General features: G+C 45.9%; 14 non-coding genes and 1 pseudogene across 14 annotated transcripts; all 15 read left to right on the top strand.

Annotated features, from left to right (window-relative positions):
- Positions 1-392: 392 nt before the first annotated feature.
- Positions 393-583, top strand: LOC141184443 (U2 spliceosomal RNA). The gene has a single exon (XR_012259197.1). It is a non-coding gene; the product is annotated as a U2 spliceosomal RNA (small nuclear RNA).
- A 1,118-nt stretch (positions 584-1,701) lies between these two features.
- LOC141189594 (U2 spliceosomal RNA) lies at positions 1,702-1,892 on the top strand. The gene has a single exon (XR_012263646.1). It is a non-coding gene; the product is annotated as a U2 spliceosomal RNA (small nuclear RNA).
- Positions 1,893-3,017: 1,125 nt separating this feature from the next.
- LOC141184442 (U2 spliceosomal RNA) lies at positions 3,018-3,208 on the top strand. Its single transcript, XR_012259196.1, has one exon. It is a non-coding gene; the product is annotated as a U2 spliceosomal RNA (small nuclear RNA).
- A 7,080-nt stretch (positions 3,209-10,288) lies between these two features.
- On the top strand, positions 10,289-10,479 carry LOC141189592 (U2 spliceosomal RNA). Its single transcript, XR_012263645.1, has one exon. It is a non-coding gene; the product is annotated as a U2 spliceosomal RNA (small nuclear RNA).
- Positions 10,480-11,597: 1,118 nt separating this feature from the next.
- Positions 11,598-11,788, top strand: LOC141189591 (U2 spliceosomal RNA). The gene has a single exon (XR_012263644.1). It is a non-coding gene; the product is annotated as a U2 spliceosomal RNA (small nuclear RNA).
- A 1,120-nt stretch (positions 11,789-12,908) lies between these two features.
- LOC141186082 (U2 spliceosomal RNA) lies at positions 12,909-13,024 on the top strand (annotated as a pseudogene).
- Positions 13,025-13,548: 524 nt separating this feature from the next.
- On the top strand, positions 13,549-13,730 carry LOC141185646 (U2 spliceosomal RNA). The gene has a single exon (XR_012260287.1). It is a non-coding gene; the product is annotated as a U2 spliceosomal RNA (small nuclear RNA).
- Positions 13,731-14,850: 1,120 nt separating this feature from the next.
- LOC141189589 (U2 spliceosomal RNA) lies at positions 14,851-15,041 on the top strand. The gene has a single exon (XR_012263642.1). It is a non-coding gene; the product is annotated as a U2 spliceosomal RNA (small nuclear RNA).
- Positions 15,042-16,166: 1,125 nt separating this feature from the next.
- On the top strand, positions 16,167-16,357 carry LOC141189588 (U2 spliceosomal RNA). Its single transcript, XR_012263641.1, has one exon. It is a non-coding gene; the product is annotated as a U2 spliceosomal RNA (small nuclear RNA).
- Positions 16,358-17,477: 1,120 nt separating this feature from the next.
- Positions 17,478-17,668, top strand: LOC141185590 (U2 spliceosomal RNA). Its single transcript, XR_012260238.1, has one exon. It is a non-coding gene; the product is annotated as a U2 spliceosomal RNA (small nuclear RNA).
- A 1,119-nt stretch (positions 17,669-18,787) lies between these two features.
- Positions 18,788-18,978, top strand: LOC141185531 (U2 spliceosomal RNA). Its single transcript, XR_012260185.1, has one exon. It is a non-coding gene; the product is annotated as a U2 spliceosomal RNA (small nuclear RNA).
- A 1,122-nt stretch (positions 18,979-20,100) lies between these two features.
- Positions 20,101-20,291, top strand: LOC141189587 (U2 spliceosomal RNA). Its single transcript, XR_012263640.1, has one exon. It is a non-coding gene; the product is annotated as a U2 spliceosomal RNA (small nuclear RNA).
- A 1,118-nt stretch (positions 20,292-21,409) lies between these two features.
- LOC141185476 (U2 spliceosomal RNA) lies at positions 21,410-21,600 on the top strand. The gene has a single exon (XR_012260135.1). It is a non-coding gene; the product is annotated as a U2 spliceosomal RNA (small nuclear RNA).
- A 1,122-nt stretch (positions 21,601-22,722) lies between these two features.
- On the top strand, positions 22,723-22,913 carry LOC141191385 (U2 spliceosomal RNA). Its single transcript, XR_012265382.1, has one exon. It is a non-coding gene; the product is annotated as a U2 spliceosomal RNA (small nuclear RNA).
- A 1,122-nt stretch (positions 22,914-24,035) lies between these two features.
- Positions 24,036-24,226, top strand: LOC141184751 (U2 spliceosomal RNA). Its single transcript, XR_012259476.1, has one exon. It is a non-coding gene; the product is annotated as a U2 spliceosomal RNA (small nuclear RNA).
- Positions 24,227-24,474: the final 248 nt, after the last annotated feature.

Below are 24,474 nucleotides of genomic sequence, written 5' to 3'. Positions count from 1 at the left end.
ATATACCTGCGCACAGCAGCAGCCACCTTCAGTCTGCTGCTGGACAGCCAGCAGCAGCAGCAGCAGGAGAGGTAATTAATCAGCAACCCTCCTGCTAAGGGTAGACAGCTGCTCGTTACACCCCCCCCCCCCGCCTTAATTGGTTCTCCTCCCTTCCAACGGTGTTGAGGCGGGTGGGAACAGCCGGGGGTTGAGGGTACTGTGCTAAAAGAGGTGGAGTTATGCAGATCTAAAACGCGTGGATTGCAGCAGCAGCAAGCCGAAAAGTGCAGGCATGTGAGGGATCTAGAGGTTGACAGCATGTCTTCTTAACGGGAGTCCAGGTGGCCATCTCCACAAATGGACTTTTCAGAATCCTTGGGTGGCACCGTAGTCGGAAACCAATTCTGGTTATCGCTTCTCGGCCTTTTGGCTAAGATCAAGTGTAGTATCTGTTCTTATCAGTTTAATATCTGATACGTCCCCTATCTGGGGACCATATATTAAATGGATTTTTAGAACAGGGAGATGGAAAAAGAGCTTGCTTTGTCCACTCCACGCATTGACCTGGTATTGCAGTATCTCCAGGACCGGTGCACCCCTTCTTTAATGCAGTTTCTAAAATCAGAAAGAATTGAATTCAATGCTTTTTGTTCATTTTGCTTGTTTGTCGGATTTTGGGATGGACTCTTTGGCTTTGCTTTTCTTCTCCTCATTGGATTTTTCATGTTAAAAGTTGCAGAAGCCAGATGACAAGCTCATTTTGGTTCAACTTCAGCAACTGTGCATTGCATTGCCATGTAATGTAATGTAATGCAATGCTATCTATCTAGCTCTCCCTCTATACTTCCTTTTGGATAAACAGACATATTAGGCAAGCATTTTGGAGCTTTCACCTAAATAACTACAGGTGGTGAGATAAGCTGCACAATATAATTGACCTTTCAGTATATTGTTGCACACACACCATCTATTTAGCAAATGCCCTTGTTATCAACAGCAGCCTTTTAAACTCACCTGAGCTAACAGGTATGTGAGCTGGTTACTCTGCTGCGCTTAAAATTTCTTTTTTGGTTTGCTACAATGCCTTTTCTGAAACGTTGTCTCCCTCTGCTGGAACACTGACTTCTTTCATTTAATGCCTGCAGACTATAAAAGAGAAACCAACCCAAAAAGTTTGGTTGATTAGTCTGTGGCATTCTTTTAAACTGTTGCTTATGGCGGTCTCTGTGAGCTTCTCAGTGACATTCAGCCATCCAGGTATCCCGCCTGCAGTAGACGGAATGTGGCAATGGAACGCTGGCTGCGCGTGTCATAATAGGCTCTGAGCCTTTATATACCTGCGCACAGCAGCAGCCACCTTCAGTCTGCTGCTGGACAGCCAGCAGCAGCAGCAGGAGAGGTAATTAATCAGCAACCCTCCTGCTAAGGGTAGACAGCTGCTCGTTCCACCCCCCCCCCCGCCTTAATTGGTTCTCCTCCCTTCCAACGGTGTTGAGGCGGGTGGGAACAGCCAGGGGTTGAGGGTACTGTGCTAAAAGAGGTGGAGTTATGCAGATCTAAAACGCGTGGATTGCAGCAGCAGCAAGCCGAAAAGTGCAGGCATGTGAGGGATCTAGAGGTTGACAGCATGTCTTCTTAACGGGAGTCCAGGTGGCCATCTCCACAAATGGACTTTTCAGAATCCTTGGGTGGCACCGTAGTCGGAAACCAATTCTGGTTATCGCTTCTCGGCCTTTTGGCTAAGATCAAGTGTAGTATCTGTTCTTATCAGTTTAATATCTGATACGTCCCCTATCTGGGGACCATATATTAAATGGATTTTTAGAACAGGGAGATGGAAAAAGAGCTTGCTCTGTCCACTCCACGCATTGACCTGGTATTGCAGTATCTCCAGGACCGGTGCACCCCTTCTTTAATGCAGTTTCTAAAATCAGAAAGAATTGAATTCAATGCTTTTTGTTCATTTTGCTTGTTTGTCGGATTTTGGGATGGACTCTTTGGCTTTGCTTTTCTTCTCCTCATTGGATTTTTCATGTTAAAAGTTGCAGAAGCCAGATGACAAGCTCATTTTGGTTCAACTTCAGCAACTGTGCATTGCATTGCCATGTAATGTAATGTAATGCAATGCTATCTATCTAGCTCTCCCTCTATACTTCCTTTTGGATAAACAGACATATTAGGCAAGCATTTTGGAGCTTTCACCTAAATAACTACAGGTGGTGAGACAAGCTGCACAATATAATTGACCTTTCAGTATATTGTTGCACACACACCATCTATTTAGCAAATGCCCTTGTTATCAACAGCAGCCTTTTAAACTCACCTGAGCTAACAGGTATGTGAGCTGGTTACTCTGCTGCGCTTAAAATTTCTTTTTTGGTTTGCTACAATGCCTTTTCTGAAACGTTGTCTCCCTCTGCTGGAACACTGACTTCTTTCATTTAATGCCTGCAGACTATAAAAGAGAAACCAACCCAAAAAGTTTGGTTGATTAGTCTGTGGCATTCTTTTAAACTGTTGCTTATGGCGGTCTCTGTGAGCTTCTCAGTGACATTCAGCCATCCAGGTATCCCGCCTGCAGTAGACGGAATGTGGCAATGGAACGCTGGCTGCGCGTGTCATAATAGGCTCTGAGCCTTTATATACCTGCGCACAGCAGCAGCCACCTTCAGTCTGCTGCTGGACAGCCAGCAGCAGCAGCAGCAGGAGAGGTAATTAATCAGCAACCCTCCTGCTAAGGGTAGACAGCTGCTCGTTCCACCCCCCCCCCCCCCCGCCTTAATTGGTTCTCCTCCCTTCCAACGGTGTTGAGGCGGGTGGGAACAGCCGGGGGTTGAGGGTACTGTGCTAAAAGAGGTGGAGTTATGCAGATCTAAAACGCGTGGATTGCAGCAGCAGCAAGCCGAAAAGTGCAGGCATGTGAGGGATCTAGAGGTTGACAGCATGTCTTCTTAACGGGAGTCCAGGTGGCCATCTCCACAAATGGACTTTTCAGAATCCTTGGGTGGCACCGTAGTCGGAAACCAATTCTGGTTATCGCTTCTCGGCCTTTTGGCTAAGATCAAGTGTAGTATCTGTTCTTATCAGTTTAATATCTGATACGTCCCCTATCTGGGGACCATATATTAAATGGATTTTTAGAACAGGGAGATGGAAAAAGAGCTTGCTTTGTCCACTCCACGCATTGACCTGGTATTGCAGTATCTCCAGGACCGGTGCACCCCTTCTTTAATGCAGTTTCTAAAATCAGAAAGAATTGAATTCAATGCTTTTTGTTCATTTTGCTTGTTTGTCGGATTTTGGGATGGACTCTTTGGCTTTGCTTTTCTTCTCCTCATTGGATTTTTCATGTTAAAAGTTGCAGAAGCCAGATGACAAGCTCATTTTGGTTCAACTTCAGCAACTGTGCATTGCATTGCCATGTAATGTAATGTAATGCAATGCTATCTATCTAGCTCTCCCTCTATACTTCCTTTTGGATAAACAGACATATTAGGCAAGCATTTTGGAGCTTTCACCTAAATAACTACAGGTGGTGAGTAGTGTTGAGCATTCCGATACTGAAATATCGGGTATCGGCCGATATTCACTGTATCGGAATTCCGATACTTAATTCCGATACTTTTATAATATCGAATACCGGAATCGGAAGTTCCCATAATGCCTGCGCTCTGCAGTGTCTGTGAAGGATGACAAGCTGGATGGCAGCGCTCAGCTGCGATCCAGCTTGTCATCAGAATGCCATCCCAGCGTGGGAGAATTCTCCTGATTGTTTAAAAGCCGGCGGGCGGTAAAAAGCCGCCGGCTTTTAAACAATCACACAGCCCCATACTGCTTCCCCGCAGCCTCCCACCCCGATCCTCCGCTCCCCTCGCCACCTCCAATCCCAATCGTAAATTAGGACCGGGCGGGGAGCGCAGCACCAAGGAGCGAAGGACCCGGGCGGGGAAGCCGGCAGTGAAAAGACTTCACCGCCGGCTTTCCCGTTCTGTGCTGCGCTTTCCCGCCGGTTATTTCAAATGAACAGCTGAGGTATCAGGTGATGCCGATCAGCTGTTCATTTGAAGTAGCCGCGGTGCCCTCAGAGGGTTCATGTGAGTTCATGCTTGACTGCATGAACTCACATGAACTTTCCCACGGCCGCACAGGTCAGCCACTCCTCCCAGACCCGTCATGATTAGTGTGTGCGGGGTGTGTGTGTGCGGGGTGTGTGTGTGTGCGGGGTGTGTGTGCGGGGTGTGTGTGTGTGCGGGGTGTGTGTGTGTGCGGGGTGTGTGTGCGGGGTGTCTGTGCGTGCAGGCAGACATAGGCCGATGTGACACTACTACTCCCATCGGCCTATGTCTGTCCCCCGTCCACTCGTGCCAGCAGGATCAGCTCGATGGGAGCAGTAGTTCCCATCAGCCTGATCCTGCTATATAAATTGCCCTACTGTGTCCCCAATAAATGTTAGATACATGTCATTGGTGGCCAGTGGTTACCTAAAAGAAATTAGTTTATACATTACCTGTCCCCGCCGATCGTCACCTAAAATAAAGTAAAAAATAAAAAACTACACCTATACTCACCTAGACACCTAATTCCCCGAAGCCATCGATCTCCTGTAATAAAATATAAAATAATAAACCACAACCTTATCCTTACCCCTCCGTAGCAGTCCACGAGTGTCCCACGAAGATCTCCAGTTCAGAGCAGCCACATAGAATGTGACCGCTCTGAACCGCTGCCGCCGCTAGAATGACGGGGCCGTAAGGGTTCACCAGAGTTAAGGCAGCGCTGCTCCGGTTAGCTGCTTTACGGCACTGCTGTATCGTGAGAAATTCCCACGGTACAGCACTGCCGTAAAGGAGGTCTCCGGAGCTGCGCTGCCTGAATGCACTCCGGTAACCTCAGTCAGTGGCTCCCGCTGCCGGGAGCGGACGTGTTCCCGGCAGCGTGAGCTTACAGCAGCCATGCACAGCTGTCACCATCTCCAGATGTGACAGCTGTGCATGGGAGATCAGCGCAGGAACGTGGACAGGTAACTATTTTTTTTTAGTAAACTAAGAATTAAATAAAATGGTGTTTTATTTCAAATAAATTATTTTTTTCTGGGTGTAGTGTGTTTTTTCTTTTTAACACTTTGTAGGTTAGTAATGGGGGTGTCTTATAGACACCCATCATTACTAACCTGGGCTTCATGGCAGCTGGCGCTGACATGAACCCCACCACTATTACCCCCTGCCACCGCACCAGGGCAGCGTGGAAGAGCGAGGCTAAGTGCCAGAATTGGCGCATCCTATGGATGCGCCATTTCTGGGGCGGCTGACGGCTGGTGTTTCTAGCCTGGGAGGGGGCCAATATTCATGGCACCCTTCCTGAGCTATTAATATCAGCCCCCAGCTGTCTGCCTAGCCTTTGCTAGCTATTAAAATAGGGGGGACCCCACGTCATTTTTTTTGGGGGGGTCCCCCATTTTAATAGCTAGTAAAGGCTAGGTATTCAGCTGGGGGCTGATATTAGTAGCCTGGGAAGCTCCGTGGGTTTTACCCCCTTCCCAGGCTTCAAACATCTGCCCCAGCCGTCTGCTTAACCTCCGCTAGAGACTAAAATTATGGGGGATCCCACGCCATTTTTTTTTAAAATAAATCCTTTATTTTAACACTAAATGACATTTGAGGAGTTAATAAAGATGCAGTCCCTAAATTATTATTTATTTTTTAATAAATTTTTCCCAAAACTTTTGACGTGGGCTTCGCCATATTTTTGTATGCCAGCCAGGTACAGCATCCAGCTTCTATGAACGCGCCATTTTCCGGGGCGGCCGCGGACTGCAATTTTCAGCGGGGGGCAGAAAGCTTGGGCCTCCCTGCGCTGCAGATTCCATCCCCCAGCTGCCTAGTTGTACCTGGCTGGACACAAAAATAGGGAGAAGCCCCACGTTTTTTTTTTTTTAATTATTTCATGAAATTCATGGAATAATTAAGAAAAAAAGGGCTTCCCTATATTGTTGTGTCTGGCCAGGTACAAATAGGCAGCTGGTGGTTGGGGGCAGCCCGTTCCTGCCTGCTGTACCTGGCTGGACACAAATATAGTGTGAAGCCCCACGTCAATTTTTTTTTAATTATTTCAGGAAATTCATGAAATAATTAAAAAAAAATTATGTGGGGCTTCGCCCTATATTTGTGTCCAGTCAGGTACAGCAGGCAGGAACGGGCTGCCCCCAACCACCAGCTGCCTATTTGTACCTGGCCGGACACAACAATATAGGGAAGCCCTTTTTTTCTTAATTATTCCATGAATTTCATGAAATAATTAAAAAAAAATTGACGTGGGGCTTCGCACTATATTTGTGTCCAGCCAGGTACAGCAGGCAGGAACGGGCTGCCCCCAACCACCAGCTGCCTATTTGTACCTGGTTGGACACAACAATATAGGGAAGCCCTTTTTTTCTTAATTATTTCATGAATTTCATGAAATAATTAAAAAAAAAAAATACGTGAAGCTTCTCCCTATTTTTGTGTCCAGCCAGGTACAACTAGGCAGCTGGGGGATGGAATCTGCAGCGCAGGGAGGCCCAAGCTTTCTCCCCCCCCCCCCCCGCTGAAAATTGCAGTCCGCAGCCACCCCGGAAAATGGCGCGTTCATAGAAGCTGGATGCTGTACCTGGCTGGCATACAAAAATATGGCGAAGCCCACGTCAAAAGTTTTGGGAAAAATTAATTAAAAAATAAATAATAATTTAGGGACTGCATCTTTATTAACTCCTCAAATGTCATTTAGTGTTAAAATAAAGGATTTATTTTAAAAAAAATTGACGTGGGGCTTCGCCCTATATTTGTGTCCAGCCAGGTACAGCAGGCAGGAATGGGCTGCCCCCAACCACCAGCTGCCTATTTGTACCTGGTTGGACACAACAATATAGGGAAGCCCTTTTTTTCTTAATTATTCCATGAATTTCATGAAATAATTAAAAAAAAAAATGCTTGGGGCTTCGCCCTATTTTTGTGTCCAGCCAGATACAACTATGCAGCTGGGGGCTGGAATCCGCAGCGCAGGGAGACCCAAGCTTTCTGGGCCACCCCCGCTGCAAATTGCAGTCCGCAGCCGCCCCAGAAAATGGCGCGTTCATTGAAGCGCCATCTTCTGGCGCTGTACCCAACTCATCCAGGGCCCTGGTGCGGTGGCTCACTGGGTAATAAAGGGGTTAAGGCCAGCTTGGTATTATCAGCTGGCCCTAAGCCCAAAATTCATGGGGTCACGCCAATATTAGACATGACCACCATGAATTTCTAGTAAAGTATTTAAAAAAACACAACACCCAGAAAAAAGTCCTTTAATTGAAATAAACACACAATTCTTTATTGTTCTAAATTAAACCATACTTACCATCACGCCCATTCCAGCTGAAGCCAACGATCTCCTGCAATAAAAGTAAAATAATAAAGCAACCTCATCCTTACCTTTCCATGGCTCCCACGACAGCTTCAGCTCTGCTACATCGAGATGACAGGCTGGACCGCAGCAGAACGCTGCCATCCATCCTGTCATCCCGCAGACACTGAGAAGCACAGGCATGCTTGTGCTCCTCAATGTCTGGCTGTGACGGCATAAAGATGAGCCGAGGTCATGTCCAATGAACTCAGCTCACCTCATGTACGTCACTGACAGCGTGGGAAAATTCTCCTGCACTCAGCACTTCAGCGTGAGAATTTTCCCACACTGTCAGTGACGTGCATGAGGTGAGCTGAGTTCATTGGACATGACCTCACCTCATGTATGTCACTGACAGCGTGGGAGAATTCTCACGCTGAAGCGCTGAGTGCAGGAGAACTTTCCCACGCTGTCAGTGACGTGCATGAGGTGAGCTGAGTTCATTGGACATGAACTCGGCTCATCTGGATGACGTCACAGAGAGACACTGAGGAGCGCAAGCATGCCTGCTCTTCTCAGTGTCTGCGGGATGACAGGCTGGATGGCAGCGTTCTGCTGCGGTCCAGCCTGTCATCTCGATGTAGCAGAGCTGGAGCTGTCCTGGGAACCATCGAAAGGTAAGGATGAGGTTGCTTTATTATTTTTCTTTTATTGCAGGAGATCGTTGGCTTCAGCTGGAATGGGCGTGATGGTAAGTATGGTTTAATTTAGAACAATAAAGAATTGTGTCTTTATTTCAATTAAAGGACTTTACTCTGGGTGTTTGTGTTTTCTTTTAACTTTGACTATGGGGTTAGTAATGGGGGTGTCTTATAGACGCCTCTCCATTACTAACCTGGGCTTGATGTCAGCTGGCATTATAAGCTGACATCAACCCCAACCCTATTACCCCCTGCCACCGCACAAGGGCAGCGTGGAAGAGCGAGGCTAAGTGCCAGAATTGGCGCATCCTATGGATGCGCCATTTCTGGGGCGGCTGACGGCTGGTGTTTCTAGCCTGGGAGGGGGCCAATATTCATGGCACCCTTCCTGGGCTATTAATATCAGCCCCCAGCTGTCTGCCTAGCCTGTGCTAGCTATTAAATTAGGGGGGACCCCACGTTATTTTTTTGGGGGGGTTCCCCCATTTTAATAGCTAGTAAAGGCTAGGTATTCAGCTGGGGGCTGATATTAGTAGCCTGGGAAGCTCCGTGGGTATTACCCCCTTCCCAGGCTTCAAACATTTGCCCCAGCTGTCTGCTTAACCTCCGCTAGAGCCTAAAATTAAGGGGAACCCCACGCCAATTTTTTTTTAAATAAATCCTTTATTTTAACACTAAATGACAAGTACAGTAATCAACACTGTCACTGTACTTCATATATATGTGACTGACATGTTTCTATCTATCTAATCTATGTGTGATTCTCTATTCTTTCTGTTCTAAATTGTCGGGTACAGATGCTGAATTGCCGGCCGGCTTTCTTAAAGAGACGGTGCATGAAAACACTATTATTTTTTTAAATAAATCCTTTACACTAAATGACAAGTACAGTAAGCAACACTGTCACTATACTTCATATATATGTGACTGACATGTTTCTATCTATCTAATCTATGTGTGAAGCTCTATTCTTTCTGTTATAAATTGTCGGGTACCGCTGCTGAATTGCCGGCCGGCTTTTTTAAAGAGACGGTGCACGAAAACACTAATATTTTTTTTAATAAATCCTTTACACTAAATGACAAGTACAGTAAGCAACACTGTCACTGTACTTCATATATATGTGACTGACATGTTTCTATCTATCTAATATATGTGTGATGCTCTATTCTTTCTGTTGTAAATTGTCGGGTACCGGTGTATGCCGCTGATGAATTGCCGGCTTTTCATGTCATTCTACATTATTCTTAGTTGTTTTACTTCATGTAGAATTAACCTACAAGGAAAGAAAGGGTTTATTTTCATTCCGATATTTGTGTCCCATTGACTTGCATTGGTTTCCGGTATCGGAATCGGCGATATCCGATACTTTTTGGGTATCGGCCCGATCCAATCCGATACGATATTTCCTGATATCGGAAGGTATCGCTCAACACTAGTGGTGAGATAAGCTGCACAATATAATTGACCTTTCAGTATATTGTTGCACACACACCATCTATTTAGCAAATGCCCTTGTTATCAACAGCAGCCTTTTAAACTCACCTGAGCTAACAGGTATGTGAGCTGGTTACTCTGCTGCGCTTAAAATTTCTTTTTTGGTTTGCTACAATGCCTTTTCTGAAACGTTGTCTCCCTCTGCTGGAACACTGACTTCTTTCATTTAATGCCTGCAGACTATAAAAGAGAAACCAACCCAAAAAGTTTGGTTGATTAGTCTGTGGCATTCTTTTAAACTGTTGCTTATGGCGGTCTCTGTGAGCTTCTCAGTGACATTCAGCCATCCAGGTATCCCGCCTGCAGTAGACGGAATGTGGCAATGGAACGCTGGCTGCGCGTGTCATAATAGGCTCTGAGCCTTTATATACCTGCGCACAGCAGCAGCCACCTTCAGTCTGCTGCTGGACAGCCAGCAGCAGCAGCAGCAGGAGAGGTAATTAATCAGCAACCCTCCTGCTAAGGGTAGACAGCTGCTCGTTCCACCCCCCCCCCGCCTTAATTGGTTCTCCTCCCTTCCAACGGTGTTGAGGCGGGTGGGAACAGCCGGGGGTTGAGGGTACTGTGCTAAAAGAGGTGGAGTTATGCAGATCTAAAACGCGTGGATTGCAGCAGCAGCAAGCCGAAAAGTGCAGGCATGTGAGGGATCTAGAGGTTGACAGCATGTCTTCTTAACGGGAGTCCAGGTGGCCATCTCCACAAATGGACTTTTCAGAATCCTTGGGTGGCACCGTAGTCGGAAACCAATTCTGGTTATCGCTTCTCGGCCTTTTGGCTAAGATCAAGTGTAGTATCTGTTCTTATCAGTTTAATATCTGATACGTCCCCTATCTGGGGACCATATATTAAATGGATTTTTAGAACAGGGAGATGGAAAAAGAGCTTGCTCTGTCCACTCCACGCATTGACCTGGTATTGCAGTATCTCCAGGACCGGTGCACCCCTTCTTTAATGCAGTTTCTAAAATCAGAAAGAATTGAATTCAATGCTTTTTGTTCATTTTGCTTGTTTGTCGGATTTTGGGATGGACTCTTTGGCTTTGCTTTTCTTCTCCTCATTGGATTTTTCATGTTAAAAGTTGCAGAAGCCAGATGACAAGCTCATTTTGGTTCAACTTCAGCAACTGTGCATTGCATTGCCATGTAATGTAATGTAATGCAATGCTATCTATCTAGCTCTCCCTCTATACTTCCTTTTGGATAAACAGACATATTAGGCAAGCATTTTGGAGCTTTCACCTAAATAACTACAGGTGGTGAGATAAGCTGCACAATATAATTGACCTTTCAGTATATTGTTGCACACACACCATCTATTTAGCAAATGCCCTTGTTATCAACAGCAGCCTTTTAAACTCACCTGAGCTAACAGGTATGTGAGCTGGTTACTCTGCTGCGCTTAAAATTTCTTTTTTGGTTTGCTACAATGCCTTTTCTGAAACGTTGTCTCCCTCTGCTGGAACACTGACTTCTTTCATTTAATGCCTGCAGACTATAAAAGAGAAACCAACCCAAAAAGTTTGGTTGATTAGTCTGTGGCATTCTTTTAATCTGTTGCTTATGGCGGTCTCTGTGAGCTTCTCAGTGACATTCAGCCATCCAGGTATCCCGCCTGCAGTAGACGGAATGTGGCAATGGAACGCTGGCTGCGCGTGTCATAATAGGCTCTGAGCCTTTATATACCTGCGCACAGCAGCAGCCACCTTCAGTCTGCTGCTGGACAGCCAGCAGCAGCAGCAGCAGGAGAGGTAATTAATCAGCAACCCTCCTGCTAAGGGTAGACAGCTGCTCGTTCCACCCCCCCCGCCTTAATTGGTTCTCCTCCCTTCCAACGGTGTTGAGGTGGGTGGGAACAGCCGGGGGTTGAGGGTACTGTGCTAAAAGAGGTGAAGTTATGCAGATCTAAAACGCGTGGATTGCAGCAGCAGCAAGCCGAAAAGTGCAGGCATGTGAGGGATCTAGAGGTTGACAGCATGTCTTCTTAACGGGAGTCCAGGTGGCCATCTCCACAAATGGACTTTTCAGAATCCTTGGGTGGCACCGTAGTCGGAAACCAATTCTGGTTATCGCTTCTCGGCCTTTTGGCTAAGATCAAGTGTAGTATCTGTTCTTATCAGTTTAATATCTGATACGTCCCCTATCTGGGGACCATATATTAAATGGATTTTTAGAACAGGGAGATGGAAAAAGAGCTTGCTCTGTCCACTCCACGCATTGACCTGGTATTGCAGTATCTCCAGGACCGGTGCACCCCTTCTTTAATGCAGTTTCTAAAATCAGAAAGAATTGAATTCAATGCTTTTTGTTCATTTTGCTTGTTTGTCGGATTTTGGGATGGACTCTTTGGCTTTGCTTTTCTTCTCCTCATTGGATTTTTCATGTTAAAAGTTGCAGAAGCCAGATGACAAGCTCATTTTGGTTCAACTTCAGCAACTGTGCATTGCATTGCCATGTAATGTAATGTAATGCAATGCTATCTATCTAGCTCTCCCTCTATACTTCCTTTTGGATAAACAGACATATTAGGCAAGCATTTTGGAGCTTTCACCTAAATAACTACAGGTGGTGAGATAAGCTGCACAATATAATTGACCTTTCAGTATATTGTTGCACACACACCATCTATTTAGCAAATGCCCTTGTTATCAACAGCAGCCTTTTAAACTCACCTGAGCTAACAGGTATGTGAGCTGGTTACTCTGCTGCGCTTAAAATTTCTTTTTTGGTTTGCTACAATGCCTTTTCTGAAACGTTGTCTCCCTCTGCTGGAACACTGACTTCTTTCATTTAATGCCTGCAGACTATAAAAGAGAAACCAACCCAAAAAGTTTGGTTGATTAGTCTGTGGCATTCTTTTAAACTGTTGCTTATGGCGGTCTCTGTGAGCTTCTCAGTGACATTCAGCCATCCAGGTATCCCGCCTGCAGTAGACGGAATGTGGCAATGGAACGCTGGCTGCGCGTGTCATAATAGGCTCTGAGCCTTTATATACCTGCGCACAGCAGCAGCCACCTTCAGTCTGCTGCTGGACAGCCAGCAGCAGCAGCAGCAGGAGAGGTAATTAATCAGCAACCCTCCTGCTAAGGGTAGACAGCTGCTCGTTCCACCCCCCCCCCGCCTTAATTGGTTCTCCTCCCTTCCAACGGTGTTGATGCGGGTGGGAACAGCCGGGGGTTGAGGGTACTGTGCTAAAAGAGGTGGAGTTATGCAGATCTAAAACGCGTGGATTGCAGCAGCAGCAAGCCGAAAAGTGCAGGCATGTGAGGGATCTAGAGGTTGACAGCATGTCTTCTTAACGGGAGTCCAGGTGGCCATCTCCACAAATGGACTTTTCAGAATCCTTGGGTGGCACCGTAGTCGGAAACCAATTCTGGTTATCGCTTCTCGGCCTTTTGGCTAAGATCAAGTGTAGTATCTTTTGAAAAGGCAGTTTTGTCCTTGGGCTGCCCTAGTAAATTGATGCATTTTACACACTGGTTTGGTGCACTTGTTAGTACGCCAGGTGGCTCATAGAGTTATCTGATGGAAAACATGGCCCTCCAGGATCGAAGTCACTAGGCTGGGTAAGTGTGAGGGCTTTGGAGCAATGTGCCCCAGGAGTAGGCGCCCTGGTGGGAGTCCAAGCTTACTGGGACTGGGAACCCCAGAAAGACTTGGCTTCGTAGCACGCCGCACCTTTGCCAATCATACTTTCTGAGCAACCCCCCCTATTCCTGGCCTCCGGGCTAGGAAGGGGAATTTTTATAAACCTGGTCGGAGGTCCGGTCAGCTTTGGGCTGAGAAACCAACACAGGCTCCAGCTCCACTAGGGTGGCAGCCTAGATGGAAGCTGGGAGCACGAAAACGGCTCTTCTCCGGCTTCGGCTAGGGAGAGCATCGGAGATCCCTGACCCTCGCTGTGGCCTTCTGGCTCGGAGGGATGGGGATGGTTTATTGGGGACCCTCTCCTCCGGGAAGGGTCCACATGAATCCTCGCCTCGTGCGCTGTTTTGGTGTGACTTCGGTCACATTTTTCAGTGCCTTGGATGCAGCTTCAATCAAAAAATCTGTTCTTATCAGTTTAATATCTGATACGTCCCCTATCTGGGGACCATATATTAAATGGATTTTTAGAACAGGGAGATGGAAAAAGAGCTTGCTCTGTCCACTCCACGCATTGACCTGGTATTGCAGTATCTCCAGGACCGGTGCACCCCTTCTTTAATGCAGTTTCTAAAATCAGAAAGAATTGAATTCAATGCTTTTTGTTCATTTTGCTTGTTTGTCGGATTTTGGGATGGACTCTTTGGCTTTGCTTTTCTTCTCCTCATTGGATTTTTCATGTTAAAAGTTGCAGAAGCCAGATGACAAGCTCATTTTGGTTCAACTTCAGCAACTGTGCATTGCATTGCCATGTAATGTAATGTAATGCAATGCTATCTATCTAGCTCTCCCTCTATACTTCCTTTTGGATAAACAGACATATTAGGCAAGCATTTTGGAGCTTTCACCTAAATAACTACAGGTGGTGAGATAAGCTGCACAATATAATTGACCTTTCAGTATATTGTTGCACACACACCATCTATTTAGCAAATGCCCTTGTTATCAACAGCAGCCTTTTAAACTCACCTGAGCTAACAGGTATGTGAGCTGGTTACTCTGCTGCGCTTAAAATTTCTTTTTTGGTTTGCTACAATGCCTTTTCTGAAACGTTGTCTCCCTCTGCTGGAACACTGACTTCTTTCATTTAATGCCTGCAGACTATAAAAGAGAAACCAACCCAAAAAGTTTGGTTGATTAGTCTGTGGCATTCTTTTAAACTGTTGCTTATGGCGGTCTCTGTGAGCTTCTCAGTGACATTCAGCCATCCAGGTATCCCGCCTGCAGTAGACGGAATGTGGCAATGGAACGCTGGCTGCGCGTGTCATAATAGGCTCTGAGCCTTTATATACCTGCGCACAGCAGCAGCCACCTTCAGTCTGCTGCTGGACAGCCAGCAGCAGCAGCAGCAGGAGAGGTAATTAATCAGCAACCCTCCTGCTAAGGGTAGACAGCTGCTCGTTCCACCCCCCCCCCGCCTTAATTGGTTCTCCTCCCTTCCAACGGTGTTGAGGCGGGTGGGAACAGCCGGGGGTTGAGGGTACTGTGCTAAAAGAGGTGGAGTTATGCAGATCTAAAATGCGTGGATTGCAGCAGCAGCAAGCCGAAAAGTGCAGGCATGTGAGGGATCTAGAGGTTGACAGCATGTCTTCTTAACGGGAGTCCAGGTGGCCATCTCCACAAATGGACTTTTCAGAATCCTTGGGTGGCACCGTAGTCGGAAACCAATTCTGGTTATCGCTTCTCGGCCTTTTGGCTAAGATCAAGTGTAGTATCTGTTCTTATCAGTTTAATATCTGATACGTCCCCTATCTGGGGACCATATATTAAATGGATTTTTAGAACAGGGAGATGGAAAAAGAGCTTGCTCTGTCCACTCCACGCATTGACCTGGTATTGCAGTATCTCCAGGACCGGTGCACCCCTTCTTTAATGCAGTTTCTAAAATCAGAAAGAATTGAATTCAATGCTTTTTGTTCATTTTGCTTGTTTGTCGGATTTTGGGATGGACTCTTTGGCTTTGCTTTTCTTCTCCTCATTGGATTTTTCATGTTAAAAGTTGCAGAAGCCAGATGACAAGCTCATTTTGGTTCAACTTCAGCAACTGTGCATTGCATTGCCATGTAATGTAATGTAATGCAATGCTATCTATCTAGCTCTCCCTCTATACTTCCTTTTGGATAAACAGACATATTAGGCAAGCATTTTGGAGCTTTCACCTAAATAACTACAGGTGGTGAGATAAGCTGCACAATATAATTGACCTTTCAGTATATTGTTGCACACACACCATCTATTTAGCAAATGCCCTTGTTATCAACAGCAGCCTTTTAAACTCACCTGAGCTAACAGGTATGTGAGCTGGTTACTCTGCTGCGCTTAAAATTTCTTTTTTGGTTTGCTACAATGCCTTTTCTGAAACGTTGTCTCCCTCTGCTGGAACACTGACTTCTTTCATTTAATGCCTGCAGACTATAAAAGAGAAACCAACCCAAAAAGTTTGGTTGATTAGTCTGTGGCATTCTTTTAAACTGTTGCTTATGGCGGTCTCTGTGAGCTTCTCAGTGACATTCAGCCATCCAGGTATCCCGCCTGCAGTAGACGGAATGTGGCAATGGAACGCTGGCTGCGCGTGTCATAATAGGCTCTGAGCCTTTATATACCTGCGCACAGCAGCAGCCACCTTCAGTCTGCTGCTGGACAGCCAGCAGCAGCAGCAGCAGGAGAGGTAATTAATCAGCAACCCTCCTGCTAAGGGTAGACAGCTGCTCGTTCCACCCCCCCCCCCCGCCTTAATTGGTTCTCCTCCCTTCCAACGGTGTTGAGGCGGGTGGGAACAGCCGGGGGTTGAGGGTACTGTGCTAAAAGAGGTGGAGTTATGCAGATCTAAAACGCGTGGATTGCAGCAGCAGCAAGCCGAAAAGTGCAGGCATGTGAGGGATCTAGAGGTTGACAGCATGTCTTCTTAACGGGAGTCCAGGTGGCCATCATCTCCACAAATGGACTTTTCAGAATCCTTGGGTGGCACCGTAGTCGGAAACCAATTCTGGTTATCGCTTCTCGGCCTTTTGGCTAAGATCAAGTGTAGTATCTGTTCTTATCAGTTTAATATCTGATACGTCCCCTATCTGGGGACCATATATTAAATGGATTTTTAGAACAGGGAGATGGAAAAAGAGCTTGCTCTGTCCACTCCACGCATTGACCTGGTATTGCAGTATCTCCAGGACCGGTGCACCCCTTCTTTAATGCAGTTTCTAAAATCAGAAAGAATTGAATTCAATGCTTTTTGTTCATTTTGCTTGTTTGTCGGATTTTGGGATGGACTCTTTGGCTTTGCTTTTCTTCTCCTCATTGGATTTTTCATGTTAAAAGTTGCAGAAGCCAGATGACAAGCTCATTTTGGTTCAACTTCAGCAACTGTGCATTGCATTGCCATGTAATGTAATGTAATGCAATGCTATCTATCTAGCTCTCCCTCTATACTTCCTTTTGGATAAACAGACATATTAGGCAAGCATTTTGGAGCTTTCACCTAAATAACTACAGGTGGTGAGATAAGCTGCACAATATAATTGACCTTTCAGTATATTGTTGCACACACACCATCTATTTAGCAAATGCCCTTGTTATCAACAGCAGCCTTTTAAACTCACCTGAGCTAACAGGTATGTGAGCTGGTTACTCTGCTGCGCTTAAAATTTCTTTTTTGGTTTGCTACAATGCCTTTTCTGAAACGTTGTCTCCCTCTGCTGGAACACTGACTTCTTTCATTTAATGCCTGCAGACTATAAAAGAGAAACCAACCCAAAAAGTTTGGTTGATTAGTCTGTGGCATTCTTTTAAACTGTTGCTTATGGCGGTCTCTGTGAGCTTCTCAGTGACATTCAGCCATCCAGGTATCCCGCCTGCAGTAGACGGAATGTGGCAATGGAACGCTGGCTGCGCGTGTCATAATAGGCTCTGAGCCTTTATATACCTGCGCACAGCAGCAGCCACCTTCAGTCTGCTGCTGGACAGCCAGCAGCAGCAGCAGCAGGAGAGGTAATTAATCAGCAACCCTCCTGCTAAGGGTAGACAGCTGCTCGTTCCACCACCCCCCCGCCTTAATTGGTTCTCCTCCCTTCCAACGGTTTTGAGGCGGGTGGGAACAGCCGGGGGTTGAGGGTACTGTGCTAAAAGAGGTGGAGTTATGCAGATCTAAAACGCGTGGAATGCAGCAGCAGCAAGCCGAAAAGTGCAGGCATGTGAGGGATCTAGAGGTTGACAGCATGTCTTCTTAACGGGAGTCCAGGTGGCCATCTCCACAAATGGACTTTTCAGAATCCTTGGGTGGCACCGTAGTCGGAAACCAATTCTGGTTATCGCTTCTCGGCCTTTTGGCTAAGATCAAGTGTAGTATCTGTTCTTATCAGTTAAGTATCTGATACGTCCCCTATCTGGGGACCCTATATTAAATGGATTTTTAGAACAGGGAGATGGAAAAAGAGCTTGCTCTGTCCACTCCGCGCATTGACCTGGTATTGCAGTATCTCCAGGACCGGTGCACCCCTTCTTTAATGCAGTTTCTAAAATCAGAAAGAATTGAATTCAATGCTTTTTGTTCATTTTGCTTGTTTGTCGGATTTTGGGATGGCTCTTTGGCTTTGCTTTTCTTCTCCTCATTGGATTTTTCATGTTAAAAGTTGCAGAAGCCAGATGACAAGCTCATTTTGGTTCAACTTCAGCAACTGTGCATTGCATTGCCATGTAATGTAATGTAATGCAATGCTATCTATCTAGCTCTCCCTCTATACTTCCTTTTGGATAAACAGACATATTAGGCAAGCATTTTGGAGCTTTCACCTAAATAACTACAGGTGGTGAGATAAGCTGCACAATATAATTGACCTTTCAGTATATTGTTGCACACACACCATCTATTTAGCAAATGCCCTTGTTATCAACAGCAGCCTTTTAAACTCACCTGAGCTAACAGGTATGTGAGCTGGTTACTCTGCTGCGCTTAAAATTTCTTTTTTGGTTTGCTACAATGCCTTTTCTGAAACGTTGTCTCCCTCTGCTGGAACACTGACTTCTTTCATTTAATGCCTGCAGACTATAAAAGAGAAACCAACCCAAAAAGTTTGGTTGATTAGTCTGTGGCATTCTTTTAAACTGTTGCTTATGGCGGTCTCTGTGAGCTTCTCAGTGACATTCAGCCATCCAGGTATCCCGCCTGCAGTAGACGGAATGTGGCAATGGAACGCTGGCTGCGCGTGTCATAATAGGCTCTGAGCCTTTATATACCTGCGCACAGCAGCAGCCACCTTCAGTCTGCTGCTGGACAGCCAGCAGCAGCAGCAGCAGGAGAGGTAATTAATCAGCAACCCTCCTGCTAAGGGTAGACAGCTGCTCGTTCCACCACCCCCCCGCCTTAATTGGTTCTCCTCCCTTCCAACGGTTTTGAGGCGGGTGGGAACAGCCGGGGGTTGAGGGTACTGTGCTAAAAGAGGTGGAGTTATGCAGATCTAAAACGCGTGGATTGCAGCAGCAGCAAGCCGAAAAGTGCAGGCATGTGAGGGATCTAGAGGTTGACAGCATGTCTTCTTAACGGGAGTCCAGGTGGCCATCTCCACAAATGGACTTTTCAGAATCCTTGGGTGGCACCGTAGTCGGAAACCAATTCTGGTTATCGCTTCTCGGCCTTTTGGCTAAGATCAAGTGTAGTATCTGTTCTTATCAGTTTAATATCTGATACGTCCCGTATCTGGGGACCATATATTAAATGGATTTTTAGAACAGGGAGATGGAAAAAGAGCTTGCTCTGTCCACTCCACACATTGACCTGGTATTGCAGTATCTCCAGGACCGGTGCACCCCTTCTTTAATGCAGTTTCTAAAATCAGAAAGAATTGAATTCAATGCTTTTTGTTCATTTTGCTTGTTTGTCGGATTTTGGGATGGACTCTTTGGCTTTGCTTTTCTTCTCCTCATTGGATTTTTCATGTTAAAAGTTGCAGAAGCCAGATGACAAGCTCATTTTGGTTCAACTTCAGCAACTGTGCATTGCATTGCCATGTAATGTAATGTAATGCAATGCTATCTATCTAGCTCTCCCTCTATACTTCCTTTTGGATAAACAGACATATTAGGCAAGCATTTTGGAGCTTTCACCTAAATAACTACAGGTGGTGAGATAAGCTGCACAATATAATTGACCTTTCAGTATATTGTTGCACACACACCATCTATTTAGCAAATGCCCTTGTTATCAACAGCAGCCTTTTAAACTCACCTGAGCTAACAGGTATGTGAGCTGGTTACTCTGCTGCGCTTAAAATTTCTTTTTTGGTTTGCTACAATGCCTTTTCTGAAACGTTGTCTCCCTCTGCTGGAACACTGACTTCTTTCATTTAATGCCTGCAGACTATAAAAGAGAAACCAACCCAAAAAGTTTGGTTGATTAGTCTGTGGCATTCTTTTAAACTGTTGCTTATGGCGGTCTCTGTGAGCTTCTCAGTGACATTCAGCCATCCAGGTATCCCGCCTGCAGTAGACGGAATGTGGCAATGGAACGCTGGCTGCGCGTGTCATAATAGGCTCTGAGCCTTTATATACCTGCGCACAGCAGCAGCCACCTTCAGTCTGCTGCTGGACAGCCAGCAGCAGCAGCAGCAGGAGAGGTAATTAATCAGCAACCCTCCTGCTAAGGGTAGACAGCTGCTCGTTCCACCCCCCCCCCCCGCCTTAATTGGTTCTCCTCCCTTCCAACGGTGTTGAGGCGGGTGGGAACAGCCGGGGGTTGAGGGTACTGTGCTAAAAGAGGTGGAGTTATGCAGATCTAAAACGCGTGGATTGCAGCAGCAGCAAGCCGAAAAGTGCAGGCATGTGAGGGATCTAGAGGTTGACAGCATGTCTTCTTAACGGGAGTCCAGGTGGCCATCTCCACAAATGGACTTTTCAGAATCCTTGGGTGGCACCGTAGTCGGAAACCAATTCTGGTTATCGCTTCTCGGCCTTTTGGCTAAGATCAAGTGTAGTATCTGTTCTTATCAGTTTAATATCTGATACGTCCCCTATCTGGGGACCATATATTAAATGGATTTTTAGAACAGGGAGATGGAAAAAGAGCTTGCTCTGTCCACTCCACGCATTGACCTGGTATTGCAGTATCTCCAGGACCGGTGCACCCCTTCTTTAATGCAGTTTCTAAAATCAGAAAGAATTGAATTCAATGCTTTTTGTTCATTTTGCTTGTTTGTCGGATTTTGGGATGGACTCTTTGGCTTTGCTTTTCTTCTCCTCATTGGATTTTTCATGTTAAAAGTTGCAGAAGCCAGATGACAAGCTCATTTTGGTTCAACTTCAGCAACTGTGCATTGCATTGCCATGTAATGTAATGTAATGCAATGCTATCTATCTAGCTCTCCCTCTATACTTCCTTTTGGATAAACAGACATATTAGGCAAGCATTTTGGAGCTTTCACCTAAATAACTACAGGTGGTGAGATAAGCTGCACAATATAATTGACCTTTCAGTATATTGTTGCACACACACCATCTATTTAGCAAATGCCCTTGTTATCAACAGCAGCCTTTTAAACTCACCTGAGCTAACAGGTATGTGAGCTGGTTACTCTGCTGCGCTTAAAATTTCTTTTTTGGTTTGCTACAATGCCTTTTCTGAAACGTTGTCTCCTTCTGCTGGAACACTGACTTCTTTCATTTAATGCCTGCAGACTATAAAAGAGAAACCAACCCAAAAAGTTTGGTTGATTAGTCTGTGGCATTCTTTTAAACTGTTGCTTATGGCGGTCTCTGTGAGCTTCTCAGTGACATTCAGCCATCCAGGTATCCCGCCTGCAGTAGACGGAATGTGGCAATGGAACGCTGGCTGCGCGTGTCATAATAGGCTCTGAGCCTTTATATACCTGCGCACAGCAGCAGCCACCTTCAGTCTGCTGCTGGACAGCCAGCAGCAGCAGCAGCAGGAGAGGTAATTAATCAGCAACCCTCCTGCTAAGGGTAGACAGCTGCTCGTTCCACCCCCCCCGCCTTAATTGGTTCTTCTCCCTTCCAACGGTGTTGAGGCGGGTGGGAACAGCCGGGGGTTGAGGGTACTGTGCTAAAAGAGGTGGAGTTATGCAGATCTAAAACGCGTGGATTGCAGCAGCAGCAAGCCGAAAAGTGCAGGCATGTGAGGGATCTAGAGGTTGACAGCATGTCTTCTTAACGGGAGTCCAGGTGGCCATCTCCACAAATGGACTTTTCAGAATCCTTGGGTGGCACCGTAGTCGGAAACAAATTCTGGTTATCGCTTCTCGGCCTTTTGGCTAAGATCAAGTGTAGTATCTGTTCTTATCAGTTTAATATCTGATACGTCCCCTATCTGGGGACCATATATTAAATGGATTTTTAGAACAGGGAGATGGAAAAAGAGCTTGATCTGTCCACTCCATGCATTGACCTGGTATTGCAGTATCTCCAGGACCGGTGCACCCCTTCTTTAATGCATTTTCTAAAATCAGAAAGAATTGAATTCAATGCTTTTTGTTCATTTTGCTTGTTTGTCGGATTTTGGGATGGACTCTTTGGCTTTGCTTTTCTTCTCCTCATTGGATTTTTCATGTTAAAAGTTGCAGAAGCCAGATGACAAGCTCATTTTGGTTCAACTTCAGCAACTGTGCATTGCATTGCCATGTAATGTAATGTAATGCAATGCTATCTATCTAGCTCTCCCTCTATACTTCCTTTTGGATAAACAGACATATTAGGCAAGCATTTTGGAGCTTTCACCTAAATAACTACAGGTGGTGAGATAAGCTGCACAATATAATTGACCTTTCAGTATATTGTTGCACACACACCATCTATTTAGCAAATGCCCTTGTTATCAACAGCAGCCTTTTAAACTCACCTGAGCTAACAGGTATGTGAGCTGGTTACTCTGCTGCGCTTAAAATTTCTTTTTTGGTTTGCTACAATGCCTTTTCTGAAACGTTGTCTCCCTCTGCTGGAACACTGACTTCTTTCATTTAATGCCTGCAGACTATAAAAGAGAAACCAACCCAAAAAGTTTGGTTGATTAGTCTGTGGCATTCTTTTAAACTGTTGCTTATGGCGGTCTCTGTGAGCTTCTCAGTGACATTCAGCCATCCAGGTATCCCGCCTGCAGTAGACGGAATGTGGCAATGGAACGCTGGCTGCGCGTGTCATAATAGGCTCTGAGCCTTTATATACCTGCGCACAGCAGCAGCCACCTTCAGTCTGCTGCTGGACAGCCAGCAGCAGCAGCAGCAGGAGAGGTAATTAATCAGCAACCCTCCTGCTAAGGGTAGACAGCTGCTCGTTCCACCCCCCCCCCCCGCCTTAATTGGTTCTCCTCCCTTCCAACGGTGTTGAGGCGGGTGGGAACAGCCGGGGGTTGAGGGTACTGTGCTAAAAGAGGTGGAGTTATGCAGATCTAAAACGCGTGGATTGCAGCAGCAGCAAGCCGAAAAGTGCAGGCATGTGAGGGATCTAGAGGTTGACAGCATGTCTTCTTAACGGGAGTCCAGGTGGCCATCTCCACAAATGGACTTTTCAGAATCCTTGGGTGGCACCGTAGTCGGAAACCAATTCTGGTTATCGCTTCTCGGCCTTTTGGCTAAGATCAAGTGTAGTATCTGTTCTTATCAGTTTAATATCTGATACGTCCCCTATCTGGGGACCATATATTAATTGGATTTTTAGAACAGGGAGATGGAAAAAGAGCTTGCTCTGTCCACTCCACGCATTGACCTGGTATTGCAGTATCTCCAGGACCGGTGCACCCCTTCTTTAATGCAGTTTCTAAAATCAGAAAGAATTGAATTCAATGCTTTTTGTTCATTTTGCTTGTTTGTCGGATTTTGGGATGGACTCTTTGGCTTTGCTTTTCTTCTCCTCATTGGATTTTTCATGTTAAAAGTTGCAGAAGCCAGATGACAAGCTCATTTTGGTTCAACTTCAGCAACTGTGCATTGCATTGCCATGTAATGTAATGTAATGCAATGCTATCTATCTAGCTCTCCCTCTATACTTCCTTTTGGATAAACAGACATATTAGGCAAGCATTTTGGAGCTTTCACCTAAATAACTACAGGTGGTGAGATAAGCTGCACAATATAATTGACCTTTCAGTATATTGTTGCACACACACCATCTATTTAGCAAATGCCCTTGTTATCAACAGCAGCCTTTTAAACTCACCTGAGCTAACAGGTATGTGAGCTGGTTACTCTGCTGCGCTTAAAATTTCTTTTTTGGTTTGCTACAATGCCTTTTCTGAAACGTTGTCTCCCTCTGCTGGAACACTGACTTCTTTCATTTAATGCCTGCAGACTATAAAAGAGAAACCAACCCAAAAAGTTTGGTTGATTAGTCTGTGGCATTCTTTTAAACTGTTGCTTATGGCGGTCTCTGTGAGCTTCTCAGTGACATTCAGCCATCCAGGTATCCCGCCTGCAGTAGACGGAATGTGGCAATGGAACGCTGGCTGCGCGTGTCATAATAGGCTCTGAGCCTTTATATACCTGCGCACAGCAGCAGCCACCTTCAGTCTGCTGCTGGACAGCCAGCAGCAGCAGCAGCAGGAGAGGTAATTAATCAGCAACCCTCCTGCTAAGGGTAGACAGCTGCTCGTTCCACCCCCCCCCCCCGCCTTAATTGGTTCTCCTCCCTTCCAACGGTGTTGAGGCAGGTGGGAACAGCCGGGGGTTGAGGGTACTGTGCTAAAAGAGGTGGAGTTATGCAGATCTAAAACGCGTGGATTGCAGCAGCAGCAAGCCGAAAAGTGCAGGCATGTGAGGGATCTAGAGGTTGACAGCATGTCTTCTTAACGGGAGTCCAGGTGGCCATCTCCACAAATGGACTTTTCAGAATCCTTGGGTGGCACCGTAGTCGGAAACCAATTCTGGTTATCGCTTCTCGGCCTTTTGGCTAAGATCAAGTGTAGCATCTGTTCTTATCAGTTTAATATCTGATACGTCCCCTATCTGGGGACCATATATTAAATGGATTTTTAGAACAGGGAGATGGAAAAAGAGCTTGCTCTGTCCACTCCACGCATTGACCTGGTATTGCAGTATCTCCAGGACCGGTGCACCCCTTCTTTAATGCAGTTTCTAAAATCAGAAAGAATTGAATTCAATGCTTTTTGTTCATTTTGCTTGTTTGTCGGATTTTGGGATGGACTGTTTGGCTTTGCTTTTCTTCTCCTCATTGGATTTTTCATGTTAAAAGTTGCAGAAGCCAGATGACAAGCTCATTTTGGTTCAACTTCAGCAACTGTGCATTGCATTGCCATGTAATGTAATGTAATGCAATGCTATCTATCTAGCTCTCCCTCTATACTTCCT

Source organism: Phyllobates terribilis, unplaced genomic scaffold, assembly GCF_046119375.1.
Source record: "Phyllobates terribilis strain yellow unplaced genomic scaffold, ASM4611937v1 Scaffold_40__1_contigs__length_11209783, whole genome shotgun sequence".
Classification (NCBI taxonomy): Eukaryota; Metazoa; Chordata; class Amphibia; order Anura; family Dendrobatidae; genus Phyllobates; species Phyllobates terribilis.
Note: the sequence above shows the minus strand (reverse complement) of the source record. Positions and strands in the feature narration are given on the sequence as shown.